The sequence below is a fragment of the Lissotriton helveticus genome, chromosome 12, assembly GCF_964261635.1.
Source record: "Lissotriton helveticus chromosome 12, aLisHel1.1, whole genome shotgun sequence".
NCBI classification, from domain to species: domain Eukaryota; kingdom Metazoa; phylum Chordata; class Amphibia; order Caudata; family Salamandridae; genus Lissotriton; species Lissotriton helveticus.
This window is the reverse complement of record NC_136073.1, coordinates 305424435-305442507: the sequence shown is the minus strand read 5'-3', so window position 1 is coordinate 305442507 and position 18073 is coordinate 305424435.

Here is an 18073-nt window from a genome sequence, read left to right as displayed (position 1 = left end):
CACACTCACGTGGTATGCGCCTCCCAGTTCAGCGGAGTACATGACTGCTTTCGGCATATAACCCACTTCCATTGGTTCTTCTTGGCGGCGTTTCTGTGGGCAGAAGCGGGCTATGTGGCCCCAGGTCCCACAATCGAAACACTGCGGTCCTCGGAACGGAGGTGCCTCTGGACTCACGAAACGTGGGGGTGGTAATCCAGGAGGGGGTCGGGGTCTGCGTTCTGGTCTAGGGATCGCCTTATGGGTTTTGTCTGGTTCACTGGGTTGTAAGCGGGGCTGGGCCCGGACGAACGTGGTAGCCATCGCCATAGCCTGCTGGGTAGTTAGGTTGGAGTGCTGTCGCAACCAGCGTTGGGTCCCGTATGGCAGAGCCTCCAGGTATTGCTCCAGATAGATTTTATCCATTATATCTTCTTTGGTACTGGTGGAGGGGGTCAGCCATTTATCCGCGGCGGCTTTCAAGCGGAAGAAGAGGGTTTTAGGATTGTCCCCCCCCTGACCTCTCTCCTTCCGAAAGCGCACTCGGTATGCTTCCGCATCTAGCCCAAGATGGTCCAATATGATCGTTTTGATCAGTCTATAGGGCGTCTGTCCACTGCTGTTGGCCACCTGATAGGCGGCTTGGGCTTCCCCCGTCAGTAGGGGAGCCAGAAAGAAAGGCCACTTCTCTACTGGCCATCCGCATGCCAGTGCCACCCTTTCAAAATTCAAGAGAAATGCGTCTGGATCTTCTCCGGGGGTGTATCGTTGTAGGGAGATGCCTGCTGGTGTTGGAGGCGGTCGGGCATCGCGCACAGGGCTACTCCCGGGACCAGTAGTGGTTTGCAGCCCTTCCAGTTGAGTGACCACTGTAGAGCGGAACGTATCCCGGTCCAGTTGGGCGGAGGCAAGCTGTTGCTCCACAGCCCACCCCAGTTGTTCTTGGCCTTTTATCAGTGCTTGCAACATGGCTTCCATCTCTGTGTCCTGGATGGTTTCCTCTATGCCCGCATTCTCCACCACTTGTGGACTTTCGGGCGGGTTATCCAATAAACTCACGGATACTGGGTTGCGAGGCAAAGAGGGTTTTATTATTTTATACAGCCTCCGCTTGTGCACTGGTACTCGATAGAAAGGCAAAGGATTGTCAATGTCCTCTTTAACTTGTTTGGCTGTTCCGATTCTCCGACTGTCCCAATGCCTTCTGGGCGTTGTAGGCTTTACCTCCGCCGTCGTGTCTCTTGCTCTCGGTTCGGTACCACAAAGAAACAGAAACAAAGAAAACCACTGCTCGAGCCACACTTCATGTGAAGTGTGGCTGGGCGATGCGCCTCCTCGTTGGCCTCCCGGCTTGTCGTGGTCGTCGCTGGTCTTTCTCTCCTCGTTTCCCCAGGTCCGTTGTCCGCTGTCTCCGTGGTCACTGGGCTCCGTCCTCCGATGTTCCTCTAACGCCTCTTCCCTCCGCTGGTCCGCTCTCCAATCCGCTCCCGGTCTCCTCCTCTGCTCACCCGCTTCCTCCAGCTGATGTTCCTTGCTTCCGTCCTCTCCCGTCCTCCACGGCTCACCCGCCTCCTCCAGCTGATGTTCCTTGCTTCCGTCCTCTCCCGTCCTCCACTGCTCACACGCCTCCTCCAGCTGATGTTCCTTGCTTCCGTCCTCTCCCGTCCTCCACTGCTCACACGCCTCCTCCTCGTCTTCGGTTCTCCTCCACTCCGCTCCTCGCTCACGCCACCAATCTCCGCTACCTCCGGGTGAAAAACACACCTGTGATCTGTTCGGGCGCACCTTTACCTCCTGTGTGGGGGTGGCCTCCGGCTCCAGCTCCGCCCAGTTAAAGAAACACGGCTCCTCTGCATCTTGGGGCGTGTTGGGCCAGTCCGTTACGGGCTTCCAGGCGTCTGCGTGCTGGGTGACAAAAGAGGACACAGGTAAAGGTAAGCCGGGAGGGCCCGGGTCCGGGTCCTCCCCGTCACAACTCCTTAGTTATTGAAATTTTTGAGTATGCTCGCAAAGGAGTGTATCATGTACTGTACAGTACACTAGTACAAGTACACTGTCCTGTTAAGAACAGTTACTAATTTAGAACTACTTTTTTGGCTATGACGGAGAAGACAGTCAACCTTGACTTGTAATAGCATTAGCGGCGGTACTTCTCGGGTAAGCAATGGCCCCCTCTATTTGACTTCAACTCAGCTGGCAAACTTTTATCGTGAAGCCAAGTCAAATCAGATGTACTTTAGGGATGTGAAGAACGAAAAGTGAAAGAAGGGTGAAACGAAGGACGAGCGAGTCTTAATATTTATGACTGTAAAGAATGGTGTTTTTGAATGCAAGTCAAGAGAAGAAGACGGTGGTTTCCAAAATATAATGAAAAGGGTGTTAGTTGGTTGTTGAGAAAAAGAATTAATAAGAATGATAGACGTACTTTGGAAGCCTGGATGTTATCTTCTTTTTCCTCATCGATAGCAGAGGTGTATGATGTAGTAGAGCAGACGGTGAGTGGATAAAGATTGTTACTTTGAACAGCATGTCCGTGTCAGAGTAGCAAAGCTGAGGAAATCCAAATACTAGAATTTGTGATTGATCACAAATACTCCCTGCCTTGACTAACAGTACAGTACTTTACTTTGCAAGCGCAGCATCTATTGTGTATGGATTGTATAGTTGACAACATTATATCAAGTCAAGTCCCTTCCTCCGCCAATTATGGGTTCACTCCCTATGTAATAATTTTATTTCAGCTGTGTCATGGGTGGACTATCGCTGTAGTTCACTCAATTTATCAAAACAAAGCACCTAAAGGCATCCATCATATAACCAAATATCATGTGATCGGCAGGATAATGATATATGCTCAGAATTGAATAATCGTCATTCTTCTTTTGTTGTAGTAAAGGCCCGGGGGGGCAGTGCGAAAGATATCATTACATTGAGCAGTAGCCCTTGATGTAACCGAGTATGGCCAGTGGCAGAGCCACCCCTATAGAAAAGTAAGAGCTTCCTATCCCCACCTGCATGTACTGCTTAAAGTACTGCGAGTCTGTGTCATCATGGCTTGTGTCTGTTTTTCTTGGGTGCAAGCTGAGTGAGCTGCCATGCCTGCTACCACAAGTTCACGTACCACTAATTTCTTTTGCAAAATAAGAGAAAAAACAGAAGACTTTTTTTAGTACTCTCTGACTATGTGTGTATTAGTGAGTCCATCCATAGTCCTGCTAGTGGAATTCCTGAAACTCCCAGTAATGTCACAGGCCTACAAAGACGGCGAAAAGATACATGGCAAACATGTTATACTGTGTTTGCTACTTGCTGGTGTTACTGAGAGTCAACTTTCAGTAAAATTATTTTGACTTTATGTTAAAGACTATTGGCTACAGTATTTTTCTTTCTTTCTTCATATAGATGCTACTCCAACAAAGCTCACCATAAAGGAGATGGCTCTCCGGGCCAGGGCCCATAAGCTGGAGGCTATTTCTGCCGAGTATCGGCGGCTGTGGGCTCGGGAGCAGGAGGAGGAGACAGCAACCACTGCATCCTCCTCCAGTGCCCCCGTGTCCACCAGCCAGAAGCCTCCAGCCAAATGGAGCCGTGGCCCGACAGCCTCCCGCCGCCGCCGCACAGCAGCAACACGATCAGCTGCCCCCCCCCAGATCCTGGATGGTACGTCAGCGCCGCCTCCGTAAGAGAGTGGAGTACCTGGAGTGGATGGCCGAAAAACATCAGCGCCAGCCCCCGGGACCTCCGCAAAGAGCTGCGGGACGTACAGCAACAGCTGTCCACACTACGCCACCGGAGGAAGGGACTGTCCCTTGCCCATTTTTTAAAGACTGTTGGGGGGGTGGGAATTGGGTGTTTGGGAAAGGGGAATCTAGGACTTTTGGACATTGGTTGGGGTTAGGTAGGGCGGTGAGTTGGGTTAATTTGTTTTATTTTTGTACTACATAGATATATTTCTTAATAATTATTTTTCATACCAAAACATAGTATAAGCGTTCATATTATTTTGTGTGGGGGTGGGCGGTGGTTACTGGACTTTTGGTTTCTTACAACTTACCAGCATGAATGAAACATCTAGTCCTGAAATGTACCAAAGTGCCAGTAACCGAGTTAGTGAAATCAGTAGCCCTACTAGTACTTTACTAGTAGTACTGCCAGTCTCTGCTCTCCTCCCAGTCCTAGCCCATTATTCTACCTTTCCAAAATGCTTATCTTACCTGTGATTCGTGTTTCAGAATAGGGGTAGCCACAGGGCTGCCTGCATGGCAAATGTTGATAAAGGTTGGTTGTTGACATGTATCCTCGACGGATGAAATATCATTGTTGTGGTAGTAGTGGTACACACTGGCAGTAGCAGCATATGAAAAAAAAGGAAATGAAACATTGAGTGGCCTGAGCGTAGCATTAGAAACAGTACGATAGATAGTACGCTACAGAACAGTGCCATAAATTGTAGCCTAAACAGTGCTAAAGTATTCTAAATATAACTTTACTAGCTTCGTGGACTATGGCTACTATAAGAAATATTATGAAGGCAAAGGATACTTAAACATAAGAATTAACCATTTGATTAGTCATGTGTACGAGTATGATGTTTGATGCTCAATTCACGATGTCGCACATGAAATTCCATTTTCCAACATGTTTCTAGTGCTGCTTAGACCTTATCTTCCCCTGCAAGTGTGTGGAATTTCTTGTTGTCATAGTCATATCTCAATGAAAAACCACACAGCCCGGGGGAAGAGGGTTAGGGTTTTTGAAGATTGGATGGGAATGGGGTTTTTTGGGAAAAGTTTTGTGGAGAGAAGAAAAAAAAACACTTTATGGACAAACAACAAATGAAGAGAAACACATTTTTGGATTCAAAGATATCCATAAATCTTTTATGGGACATAAAGGTAGTGCACTACTGCATAAAAATAGCAAAGAAATGTATGAAATAGCTGGAGAGATGACTTTGAAGCAGAGAACCAAGATACGCACCTAGTCACATTCGTAGAAGTTCAAGTTTTTTAGAACAATAACATTTAAAAGATAAAGAGAAGTTAAGAGAGAATACTGTGACTTTATGTTGTAGTTGTCCTGTTGAATTGGTGAAGTTGCATGCATCCTGCCAATCCTCTTATTCGCGATATACTCCTCCATTCCATCTTACGCTCCGTCGATGAATATTGGTGACCAGACACACTGTCCACTGGCTGCCTGATGAGTAATTGCGGATTGCATCTGAGTTCAGCGTTTGTTCCGTGGCACACAGTAAAAGCCGTCCTGTAATTTTTGATGGTAAAAAACAGTAAGTGAACCAGTTAAAAAAATATAAGGTACTCTGTGTAGTGCAAAAATAACACTTTCAGTTTCAGAGTCAACAGTATTACAAAACATACAAGCATCATTTCGAAAGTGCGTACTCTGAGTCTCCTTTTCAAGGATAAATAAGTGTGGGCGAAATTTGCGGATCTTTCCCCTCAAGCTAGGTGTAAAGTGTAAACTGCGATATTAGAACCCTAACCCTAACCCTAGGCCCTAACCCCCTTTTTCACCATGGATTTTCTCCAAACCACTTGCGCCCGATATTAGGTGCAAGTGGACCGCCAACCCACCCGCAAAAAAGCAGAACCCCCCAAACAGGAAAAAAGCAAAAATGCAAAAACTCATACTTAGAATATTTTCGGCCTAGTTCCCAAATCACTCCATGCGCACTCTGTAGCTAGGCCCTAACTCCCCTTTCCAACCATGGATTTTCTTCAAACCACTTGCAACCAAAATTAGGCATGCCCAGCATTGCTCAAAGACCCCCCAAACAGCCCCCCAAAAACAGGCAAGTGAGCAAAACCAGAAAAACCTTTTCACCATGGATTTTGTCCAAACCACTTGATTCCGATATTAGACCTTCCCAGCAATGCCCCAAGACCCGCCAACCCACCCGCAAAAAAAGCAGAACCCCCCAAACAGGCAAAAAGCAAAAATGCAAAAACTCATACTTGGAATATTTTCAGCCTAGTTCCCAAATCTCTCCATGCGCGCTCTGCAGCTAGGCCATAACTCGCCTTTTCCACCATGGATTTCCTTAAAAACAAATGCAATCAAAATTAGACTGTGCCAGTAGTGCTCCCAGACCCCAAAACCCACCCCCAAAAACCCAGAACCCCCCAAACAGCCCCCCAAAAACAGTCAAGTGAGCAAAAACGGAACAACTTTTTCACCATGGATTTTGTCCAAACCACTTGATTCCGATATTAGACCTTCCCAGCAATACCCCAAGACCCGCAAACCCACCCGCAAAAAAGCAGAACCCCCCCCCCAACAGGCAAAAAGCAAAAATGCAAAAACTCATACTTGGAATATTTTCAGCCTAGTTCCCAAATCTCTCCATGCGCGCTCTGCAGCTAGGCCATAACTCCCCTTTTCCAGCATGGATTTCCTTAAAAACAAATGCAATCAAAATTAGACTGTGCCAGCAGTGCTCCCAGACCCCAAAACCCACCCCCAAAAACCCAGAACCCCCCAAACAGCCCCCCAAAAACAGTCAAGTGAGCAAAAACGGAACAACTTTTTCACCATGGATTTTGTCCAAACCACTTGATTCCGATATTAGACCTTCCCAGCAATACCCCAAGACCCGCAAACCCACCCGCAAAAAAGCAGAACCCCCCCAAACAGGCAAAAAGCAAAAATGCATAATCTCACACTTAGAACATTTTCGGCCTTCCTTCAATTCTGTCCAAACGCGCTCTGCAGCTAGGCCATATCCCCCCTTTTCCACCATGGATTTTCTTCAAAGCACTTGCAATCAAAATTAGACCTTCAAAGCAGTGCTCCAAGACCCCCCGACCCAGCAACGCAAATCTAGAACACCCCGAAAGAGCCCCCCAAAAACCTGCAATACTGGTATATTCAAAACATGGCAAATTACGCTGTTCACAAAAAACACAAAAAATAAACAGCAATTGGTTTCAACAGAGACAGACAGCCATTGCTGTCGACTGCATGCCATCTTCTCATTATTCATAACCTGTTCTACTTTTTGACAGCATCTTCTTCGGAAAGTGAGGGCCCACAGGGCAGCCTCTCCTGTCAATTTCAGAAGTAAGTCTGTCAACAATCAGCAAGAATGTAGTCAGTCAGTAATTTCAGTCCCACTTGAGGGGACTCGTCTACGAAGACAAAGTTTCTTTATTCTCCATAATCCATCCATCTGCCTTGAGGGAAATGCATAGGGGGAGTATGGAGGAGGAGGATAGAGGAGCATGATTGAGTTGTGAACTTGTGAACCTCAGGAATGCAGACTGCGGCACCTTCAAATAAATAAGGAAAATAAGATGAAGACAGTGCTGATGATGGACTTGTTGTGATTAGGTGATTACAGTTTTGTTGTGGTAAAAGTTGCAAAACAAAGAAAGACACACAGGAATAAAAGTGAATGACGAAAAAAAGGAAGTAATTTTCAGGCCTCGGTGTCAGGGAACTAGAGCTCGTCCTCAAAGTTATGAATTGAGACAGAAGTAGGTCAGGTAACAAAGAAGAACTTCCGTCGGCGTCACCTAAGCCGGTGTCCTCTTCTTCCTGCGGGCATTCACGTATTTTGTAATCGGGTGGTATGAAATGCTGATTCATCTTGATTATTGTTAACCTCTCCACATTTTTGGGCGAGAGGCTGGTCCTTTTTGAAGTTACAATGGCACCAGCAGCACTGAAAACAAGTTCAGAAGACACGCTTGCGAGTGGGCAAGACAAATAATTTAGAGCCAGGTTGGTGATCAGTTGCCATACAGGCCTTTTCCTATACAGACTTCTGTAGGGTCATCCAGATAGGCCTGCACCATCGACTTAAGGTTCTCCAGGATTGCTCCACTTTGCGTACCATCTGTGGCCTTTGCAGCAGTGGACCGAGCAAACCCTTGCTGAGTTAGCCAATCCGCTTCCGACAATATTTTTTTTTGGCCTGGTGCAGGTGAGGATGATGACACGGTTGCTGGTGTCGTTAACGGCTGTGAGGGAAAGTGACTCCCTTCAGCCTCGGATTCAGAAGTGGAACGACGCCGATGGCCTGCTGATTCAGTTGTACTTGTGCTGCCTCCTTGAAATTTCTGCCGCTCTTTTTCGAACCGAGTGGCTGACACAGCGAGCCAATGTTTGTACTTTGAAACATCTGCTTCATCAAAAGGAATTAATGCTTTGCTGCCCACTGCCTTTTTGTACCGTGGATCCAGAATAGTGGCCCAAAATAATGTTGTTCTGTATGTATGTTTTTAAGCCTTTCATTGTGAAGTAGGCGCCTTAACAACTTCTCCGCCAAATCATATGCTTCTCGCTTTTCAGCATCATCTCTGAACGTTGAAGACACGTCCTTCAGTTGGTGCTCTAGCATGACCAACAATGGGATAGCTTTGCCCAAAGAACAGTCCTCCCTGCTGACTTCACGCGTGAAGATCTCAAAATGACGAATCATGTCTGTCAGGCTTGCAATTAGCTTCCATTCCTCCAACTCTAGCCTCATGTCTTTCTGAGTAGAACCCAGTTTGTAGACATACTCATTTATTACCCCCCACTGCTCAGACAGACGCTCAAGCATGTAAAAGGTTGAGTTCCAACGTGTTGTCACCTCCTGGATTAGTCCTTTGACTGGCTGTTTACGTTCATTTTGAAATCTCCTCAGCTGCTTCCGGGCCTTAAAAGAATGGCTAAAATGTGTGCAGATTCTTCGGCAGATGGTCAGTAATTTGATGACTGTGTCTTCTTTTTTCAAGAATTCTTGCACCACGATGTTAATACTGTGCGCCAAACACGGTACTCTGATCTATTCACCATCAGACATGGCGCTAACTATATTACTGCCATTATCTGTGGAAACATAACCAACTATGTGAGTTCTTGGATGCAGCCATTCATTGACCTTCATGTTAAACTCCTCGAAAAGGTTAGCAGCAGTGTGAGATTTCTCCATGGCAAACATGCCTACTGTTGCATGTTTGCGAGTAGCTTGAAAAACTGTGTCCGTGTCAACACCTGCTTGTTTTAACTGTTCTTTGACCCTTGCAAAAGAGACCCAGTATGCAGTGATGCACATGTAATCAAGGGCTTGGCAAGTGGTCCACATGTCTGTTGTCATGTGGATAGTGTGAACAGCACTCTTCAGAATAGCTGCGCCAATCACCTCCAGCAAATCTTGATGTAGTGCTGGAACAGCAACCCTGGCAAAATAGGACCGGCTACGAACCTTCCATTTAGGGCAGACTGTTGCCTCAAATTCAAGAAAACATACCCCTTCCACGAAAGAGAAAGGGAGAAGGTCCAGGGCTAGCATTTTAGCAAGCTTTGCGTTATACAGACGTACCGTTGGGTGGTTGCGTTCAAATGGCGCATCCGACCAAAACATGCTGCTAATGTTGGGCTGGACCGTTTTACGTGATGATGATGATGATGCAGACTTCACACCAGTTAGGCTCATTGATTTAGTTTTTTGCATTGGTGTCTGTCCAAAGACTCCTAGTGTGCCTCATACATGTTGCATGGCTGGAGGGTGTGGGCGCTACCACTGCAGTGCTGCTGCCAGGGGTACTGGGTGTACCAGAAAAAATGTCGGTCGGTTCTTGACTTCCCCCCTGCACAATCAGCCCCTCGTCAGCATCAGATGCAATGTGAATGGATACATTTGGATCAGTTCTACTTTGGACTTCCTGGATCTTACTTAGGTGCGCATACCACTGGATAGGGTGGTGTTTTTTGAGATGACCTCTCTGGCCTCCGGTACCATAGTTGGTACCAAGCTTACCCCGACTAACTGATACTTTACAAATCGAACAAACTACCATGTTTTCCGCCTTTTGGCTAGCAGTAAAGAAGTCCCAAACTGGGGACTGGAGATGTCTGCTGGTGGCGGAGGTGCTACTTTGACTTTCAATGCCAGATGAAGTAGAGGATGGGCGTGGCTGAATTTGTTTCTGTTGTTCACTTACAGCACCACTAATTGAAGTAATGGAGGTCGAGCTGGATGGAGGTCCCTGCCGGCCCTTCTGACTAAAAAAGATGGAAGCTCTAGGTCGTGTTGGTGTTGTAGTTAACTGCGTTGGTGGTGGTACCAGTGCCACGCCACCCACATCCCGCTCAGCAGCCATTCGAGATAGGGTGAAAATGTCAGTCTGCTGCATGCTCGCTGAGGCTGGAGTGACGTCTGTGTTGACTGGGTTGTCGTCAGACTGTTCGTCAGCAGCAGAAGACACCACTTCTTGTTCGTCGTCATCACACATAAGTCAAAGCCTTGCGGGAACCCTCCTTTTAGGCTTAGCTACCTTTGTCGGCTCATGGCGTGCCTCACTCTCAGACTGCATTTGTGGCTTCCAATCAGGATCAAGGTCATCAGAATGAAGGGGGCTTGAAGAAGAACTTGCAGTAGTAGTAGCCCTCCTTGACCTTTTTCTTGCTGGGGATCTGGAAAAAAATGGATCATCCTCAGGAGGAGTGGGTTCCTCGGATGATACCTCCGCTTGAATATCAATTTCCTGATGTGCCACTACTTCTGGAGGAACAAGCGTTGTAGGCGGTTGTGCCGCTCCATGAACCTCTAGTTGCACCTCTCCATGCACCTCTCCATGCGCCTCTCCTTGCGCCTCTCCATGCGCCTCTCCTTGCGCCTCTCCTTGCGCCTCTCCTTGCCCATGTACTTGCGCTTGTACTAGTTGCAACTGTGGTTGTCGTTGCGGCTTGTTGAACACTCGTCAGCTGAGTTACACCCGGCTTTGATTAGATAGTACTTTCTTGTGACGAGCCGACATCACTGGTCGATGGTGATTGAACTGCCAAAGTGGCTGCCGCAGCAGCACTCATGGTCTTGGACCTAACTTGGCGTGGTGGCACTGAGCCCAATGGAGCGGAGGTGCTGCTTCCAGCTTGGTCCCCGGCGGACACCGCTGCTGCTGCAGGCGTAGTTTTTTTTTCTCCCCAAAAAGGTGTCGGTGGGCACACCAGTATTCTTGGTAGGTGGTGCCACTTGCTTCTTCTGCTCCTTCCTACTGGCAGTGACACTTGCAACTTTTTTTGCTGAGGCGCTACGGCCACCTTTCTTTGGGCCCATCTTCTTCAGATGTCAGAACAGCAGGCCGCAGTTGCACAAGTTGCAGAGTTGTCTTGTCTGTGGCCACACGTGATGTCGCGTGACGTTGTGCTGCACACACCGCTGCAGGACTTCTTCCTGGCACTGGTGGTTGTCTTGTGCACCTCAAATCAATGGAAGCCAGAGGAACATCAGTTAAACACCCCAAAAAGTAGAAGGCCTCACAATGGCCCCCACCCACATGGCCAGGCCCCAACAACACCCCAAAAAGTCGAGAAACACACAAAATAAACCACAATCCAATGCCATCCATGCCCTCAATGATGTTTAAATTCAAGACACCCCACAGAAAGACTTGGTCCATGCACCACTCACTACCCCTGGGCCTAATGGAAGAAACCAAGGCAAACTGGGTGCAGGCCTGAGCACACTGCCTGGCTTCAAAATGGCCCCTTGTCACCCAGCCACATGGCCAGGCCCTGCCTGCACCAGGCCTCAAAATGGCCCCCACGCACATGGCCAGGCCCCAAAACCACCCCAAAAAGTCGAAAAACACACAAAAATCACCACAATCCAATGCCATCCATGCCCTCAATGATGTTTAAATTCAAGACACCCCACAGAAAGTCTTGGTCAATGCACCACTGACTACCCCTGGGCCGAATGGAAGAAAGCAAGGCAAACTGGGTGCAGGCCTGAGCACACTGCCTGGCTTCAAAATGGCCCCTTGACCCCCAGCCACATGGCCAGGCCCTGCCTGGACCGGGCCTCAAAATGGCCCCCACCCACATGCCCAGGCCCCAACAACACCCCAAAAAGTCGAAAAACACACAAAAATCACCACAATCCAATGCCATCCATGCCCTCAATGATGTTTAAATTCAAGACACCCCACAGAAAGATTTGGTCCATGCCCCACTGACTTCCCCTGGGCCTAATGGAAGAAAGCAAGGCAAACTGGGTGCAGGCCTGAGCACACTGCCTGGCTTCAAAATGGCCCCTTGACCCCCAGCCACATGGCCAGGCCCTGCCTGGACCAGGCCTCAAAATGGCCCCCACCCACATGCCCAGGCCCCAACAACACCCCAAAAAGTCAAAAAACACACACAAATCACCACAATCCAATGCCATCCATGCCCTCAATGATGTTTAAATTCAAGACACCCCACACAAAGACTTGGTCCATGCACCACTGACTTCCCCTGGGCCTAATGGAAGAAAGCAAGGCAAACTGGGTGCAGGCCTGCGAACAGTGCCTGGCTTCAAAATGGCCCCTTGGCCCCCACCCACATGCCCAGTCCCCAACAACACCCCAAAAAGTCGAAAAACACATAAAAATCACCCCAATCCAATGCCATTCATGCCCTCAATGATGTTTAAATTCAAGACACCCCACAGGAAGACTTGGTCCATGCACCATTGACTACCCCTGGGCCTAATGGAAGAAAGCAAGGCAAACTGGGTGCAGGCCTGAGCACACTGCCTGGCTTCAAATGGCCCCTTGACCCACAGCCACATGGCCAGGCCGTGCCTGGACCAGGCCTCAAAATGGTCCCCACCCACATGGCCAGGCCCCAACAACACCCCAAAAAGTTAAAAAACACACACAAATCACCACAATCCAATGCCATCCATGCCCTCAATGATGTTTAAATTCAAGACACCCCACAGAAAGACTTGGTCCATGCACCACTCAATCCCCCTGGGCCTAATGGAAGAAAGCAAGGCAAACTGGGTGCAGGCCTGAGCACACTGCCTGGCTTCAAAATGGCCCCTTGATCTCCACCACATGGCAAGACCCTGCCTCTACCAGGCCTCAAAATGGCCCCCACCCACATGGCCAGGCCCCAACAACATCCCAAAAAGTTGAAAAACACACAAAAATCACCACAATCCAATGCCATCCATGCCCTCAATGATGTTTAAATTCAAGACACCCCACTTGAAAGACTAGGTCCATGCACCACTGACTACCCCTGGGCATAATGGTTGAAAGCAAGGCAAACTGGGTGCAGGGCTGAGCACACTGCCTGGCTTCAAAATGGCCCCTTGAACCCCACCACATGGCCAGGCCCTGCCTGGACCAGGCCTCAAAATGGCCCCCACCCACATTGCCTGGCCCCAACAACACCCCAAAAAGTAAAAAAACACACACAAATCACCACAATCCAATGCCATCCATGCCCTCAATAATGTTTAAATTCAAGACACCCCACAGAAAGACTTGGTCCATGCACCACTGAGTACCCCTGGGCGTAATGGAAGAAAGCAAGGCAAACTGGGTGCAGGCCTGAGCACACTGCCTGGCTTCAAAATCGGCCCTTGACCCCCAGCTACATGGCCAGGCCCTGCCTGGACCAGGCCTCAAAATGGCCCCCACCCACATGGCCAGGCCCCAACACCACCCCAAAAAACACACACAAATCACCACAATCCAATGCCATCCATGCCCTCAATGATGTTTAAATTCAAGACACCCCACAGAAAGACTTGGTCCATGCACCACTGAGTACCCCTGGGCCTAATGGATGAAAGCAAGGCAACCTGGGTGCAGGCCTGAGCACACTGCCTGGCTTCAAAATGGCCCCTTGACCCCCACCACATGGCCAGGCCCTGCTGGACCAGGCCTCAAAATGGCCCCCACCCACATGGCCTGGCCCCAACAACACCCCAAAAAGTCAAAAAACACACACAAATCACCACAATCCAAAGCCATCCATGCCCTCAATGATGTTTAAATTCAAGACACCCCACAGAAAGACTTGGTCCATGCACCACTGAGTACCCCTGGGCGTAATGGAAGAAATCAAGCAAACTGGGTGCAGGCCTGAGCACACTGCCTGGTTTCAAAATCGGCCCTTGACCCCCAGCTACATGGCCAGGCCCTGCCTGGACCAGGCCTCAAAATGGCCCCCACCCACATGGCCAGGCCCCAACACCACCCCAAAAAACACACACACATCACCACAATCCAATGCCATCCATGCCCTCAATGATGTTTAAATTCAAGACACCCCACAGAAAGACTTGGTCCATGCACCACTGAGTACCCCTGGGCCTAATGGATGAAAGCAAGGCAACCTGGGTGCAGGCCTGAGCACACTGCCTGGCTTCAAAATGGCCCCTTGACCCCCACCACATGGCCGGGCCCTGCCTGGACCAGGTCTCAAAATGGCCCCCACATACATGGCCAGGCCCCAACACCACCCCAAAAAGACGAAACACACACACAAATCACCACAATCCAATGCCATCCATGCCCTCAATGATGTTTACATTCAAGACACCCTACAGAAATACTTGGTCCATGCACCACTCACTACCCTTGGGCCTATTGGCTAGTGTGGCTTTACAGGCACCCCAAAATAAAATCAAAAAATCCACATATAGTGAGCTAAAATTCAATGACATAAATGAGATGTAAGTTCAGAAAAACTCACAGAAACAGTTGTATCATGCACCCACGACTAACCCTGGGCCTACTAGATACTGTGGCTACCCACAATATATATTTTTTTAAGTTGTGAAAAAGTTTTAAAATTGTAGTTGCAGCAACTGTAATGCCCCAAACAAACAACACCAACTTACTTCTAAAATCTCAAATCCAAAAGTGATCCAAAATCTCCAAAGTCCAAAAAGTCCTCAAATACAAATATCCATCAGCAGCCACAAAAAGTAATCCTTCCAACTCCAGATCCAAATGAAAAGTGACCAGGAGATGGACAAGGCACTGGGAGGAGCCTTCTGGACAGGAACAGGAAGTTGGAGACTCTGGGGCACTTCCTTCCTCCCACCCCCCAAAAAATGGACTCCTTCCACAAAAAAGGTCAGCCAAATCTCAATCTGAGGAGTTTTTCTGATCAAAATCATGATTTTCAGAAGGTTTATGCTGCCTGCGGTGGATTTCTTGTGCAGAGTTGCAATTTTTACAATTTCGGGAAAGCGAGCTGTTCAAATCTCCCGCCGGATGTCAGTTGCGCGCCGCAGCTACGTGTTCGGCATGGTTTACTCCCGCGATGCGTGATCGCGGGACCTTATGACGTACTCGCGTTGTCAAACTCTCGCTGTTCCTTGAAGCAATTCCGTTTTTTTTGGTTTTGCCTGTGCTTGCAAAATCCCTTTTGCATTTTAAGAGAAAAATCTTAATAGGGGCTTAGAACCCGCCCAAAACATACCTGAATTTATCATTTTTTATTCCGTAGCTCTAATTTACTTGCTTCTCATTAGCCAGCACCTTGTCTGCTTTATTTTCTTTTCTTCCTCCTCTGCTTTTGCCAACCATGCCATCAGGTGGAGCTTGGGCCAAGTACACTTACCGGTCACTGAGACAGTGTCCTTTCACTATCTATTTCACTCTGCAGGTACTTATTTTTATTAAATATACAAATGAGCTCTCCACCTGCACTCCCGCCTTTCTCCCACTCTCTGTTGTTTTTACTTCTATATATTCCTAAGCTTCGAGAACATTGACTGGAATGTTGCTTCCGTGATATCTGGTTGCTCGCTTTACAGTTCATTGCTATGTTACTGTGGTTGCCTAAATGGCTACCCTGTGTTTTACTTCCCGTAATTTTATAAAAAAGATTCTGCACTCATTTACTTTTGCTTACATGTGTGTGCTGAGATTTTAAGCACCAACAAAACCCCAGAGTGGAACAAATCCAAAATGTTGATTTATCTCATATTTATCCCCTCACCAACTAACACCCACCTACTTAATCGGCACAAAATGGCTCTTAGTAAGGAAATCAAGAACTGAATCATAATGGAAGATGATCTCCTTTTTTGAATGGCAGTTTTAAATACAAAATGATAAATATATTTAAAATATGTATTACTGTATATCACTTAATGTTGTTGTGTTTGTGGAGCTGCAAATAACAAGACCCCATAAGAAGTTGTGGCCATACCCATTTTGTCTCTTGTGGAACTATGAAAGGTGGTGTAGTTCCGTTGCCTATGCCGGGGAATTAAACGTATGAGAAGTGCCGATGTTTTAGAGAAGGCAATCATGTTACTGGACTGTGCCAGAGGTTTTCTGCCAGTTGTAGTTTTTAAAGAACTGTACGCTCTGTTTTTTGGCCCGAAGTAGGCACATTTCTGAGGCAGGGCATGTTTGAAGCTGTGCTTTTTCACTGAAATCTATGGGATCAGCTTGTTTTTTTTTTGTTAAGTAAAGTCACTCGCTCGTGTGTGAGGTAGCTTAGTGGGTTCAGACCTCCCAAGTGCCAGGCATCAGGGGTTAGACAAACGCATTTCAGTGCGGTGGTCCGCATCACCGCACTGAAATGCAATATCATGCATTTATAGCGCCTCCTGAAGCTGTGAAGCCGGAAGGCTGCTATTAGCACTGAGCAAAGCTGTGCATAGTCCGCCCTGCTCTGGCAACCGCGGAGTCTTTGATAATTGACAGACTCTGACTGCTGCTGACCTGGGGTAGGGAGTGGGTCAGCTGCGCTTCTTGGCTCTAACCACCACGGCATATGATTCACGAGACATGAGGGAGTCACGGAGACTTACTGCAACAATGTGTCCCATGATTTGCCCAATGTCTGTTGCCAAGACAAGACTAAGACGGGCTGCCCGCGGTGCGAGAGCTGGAAGCAGTGATAATTACAAACAGATGGCCCCTGTGGAGAATAAGGCAGCGAGAAGACCAGGGGGAAAAAACACCAGTACAAAAGAAAAACTCAACTCTCCCTGTCAAATAAAATAGGGTATAACTCCTGAAATTTATAGAGGTAAATTAAGTTAAGAGAAGCCAAGAACTTAACAGTAATAAGTAATTTGTTTATTATATTTTATTTTTTATTTTATCACTGATAAGGCATACAAAAAAAACCACAATAAGTTAAGTCACAGAACATCTGACCAATCATATAGCTAAATACTTCAAAAATTCAATTACATGACATAATATATAGCAATGTACATTAATGCAAATGCAAATACAGCCACCGAACCATCATTCAGGCTTCAAAGACATACAGGTCAATCATTCCCCATACTCTCTCATAAACAACACAACACAAATAAAATTAAACATAAGGTTTGCCAAGGTCGGTTGGGCTTAATTAGCCAATGGTATAATACCTCTGAGGAACTTTGATAGACAGTTTCACAGAAGTAGAAGGGATAATATGCTGAAAAAAATCATTACAACATTATCACGTTTCTTTATAGATAACTTTATAGCACAAAGGTAGCACTGATACTAGGGAATTTATTCTATTATTTTCTCCTTGCATTAAAATTGACAGTTTTAGGTCTATTTTCCTTATTTATGTCTATGGGATTTTATGGATCTATTTCGCTTTATCTATGCACTTATCTACTTTGGTGTACTTCAATTTTTTTTAACACAAACTTTATTGATTGCCATGAAGTAATATTCAATGGTTACAAACATTGTCCTTTGGTATTTCTTGGTTTTTTACAGCTGGCTCACTGTAAACGAATCATTACAATATACACATATAAGCATGTCAAGGGTTCACAATGGTGCAATGTGATTTTGTATAATGTGGCAGTTAGAAGAATGCCCTAAACAGAATAAGGCTATCAATATAACTACTAACCAATACATCCCTAGACCACCTCCCCCAACCCATGTTCTGGCTCAATGTATCTAGAAGCTGAAGTTGCTATTGCACATTTGGATGTTGCACGGCGCTCCCTTTCACGTTATGTTGCCCTATTTTGCATTGTGTGGGGTTTTCGTCCTCCTTTGGTCCTCTAACTTCATTGTCCATTGCGGTGTAAGTGATTAAGTACGGTGTTACTGGGGTGATGTGCTGCGGGTTGAGGTCTATTGCACTAAAATTCTCCAAAGTAACATCCCATTCCATAGATATTAGGTCTTTGCGCAACTCCTGGGCTTCTTCTCGCCTAATTGCCGCGCTTTCAGCGCTACCACATCGAACCACCTCATCATACCATGAGGATAGTGCAGGGGACCTCACAGATTTACGCCTCATCGTTATGGCTGTTATTTCTGTTATATCAGAGCAAGATCCAGAAAGCGTAGCTAGACCTTCTGGGTGCTCG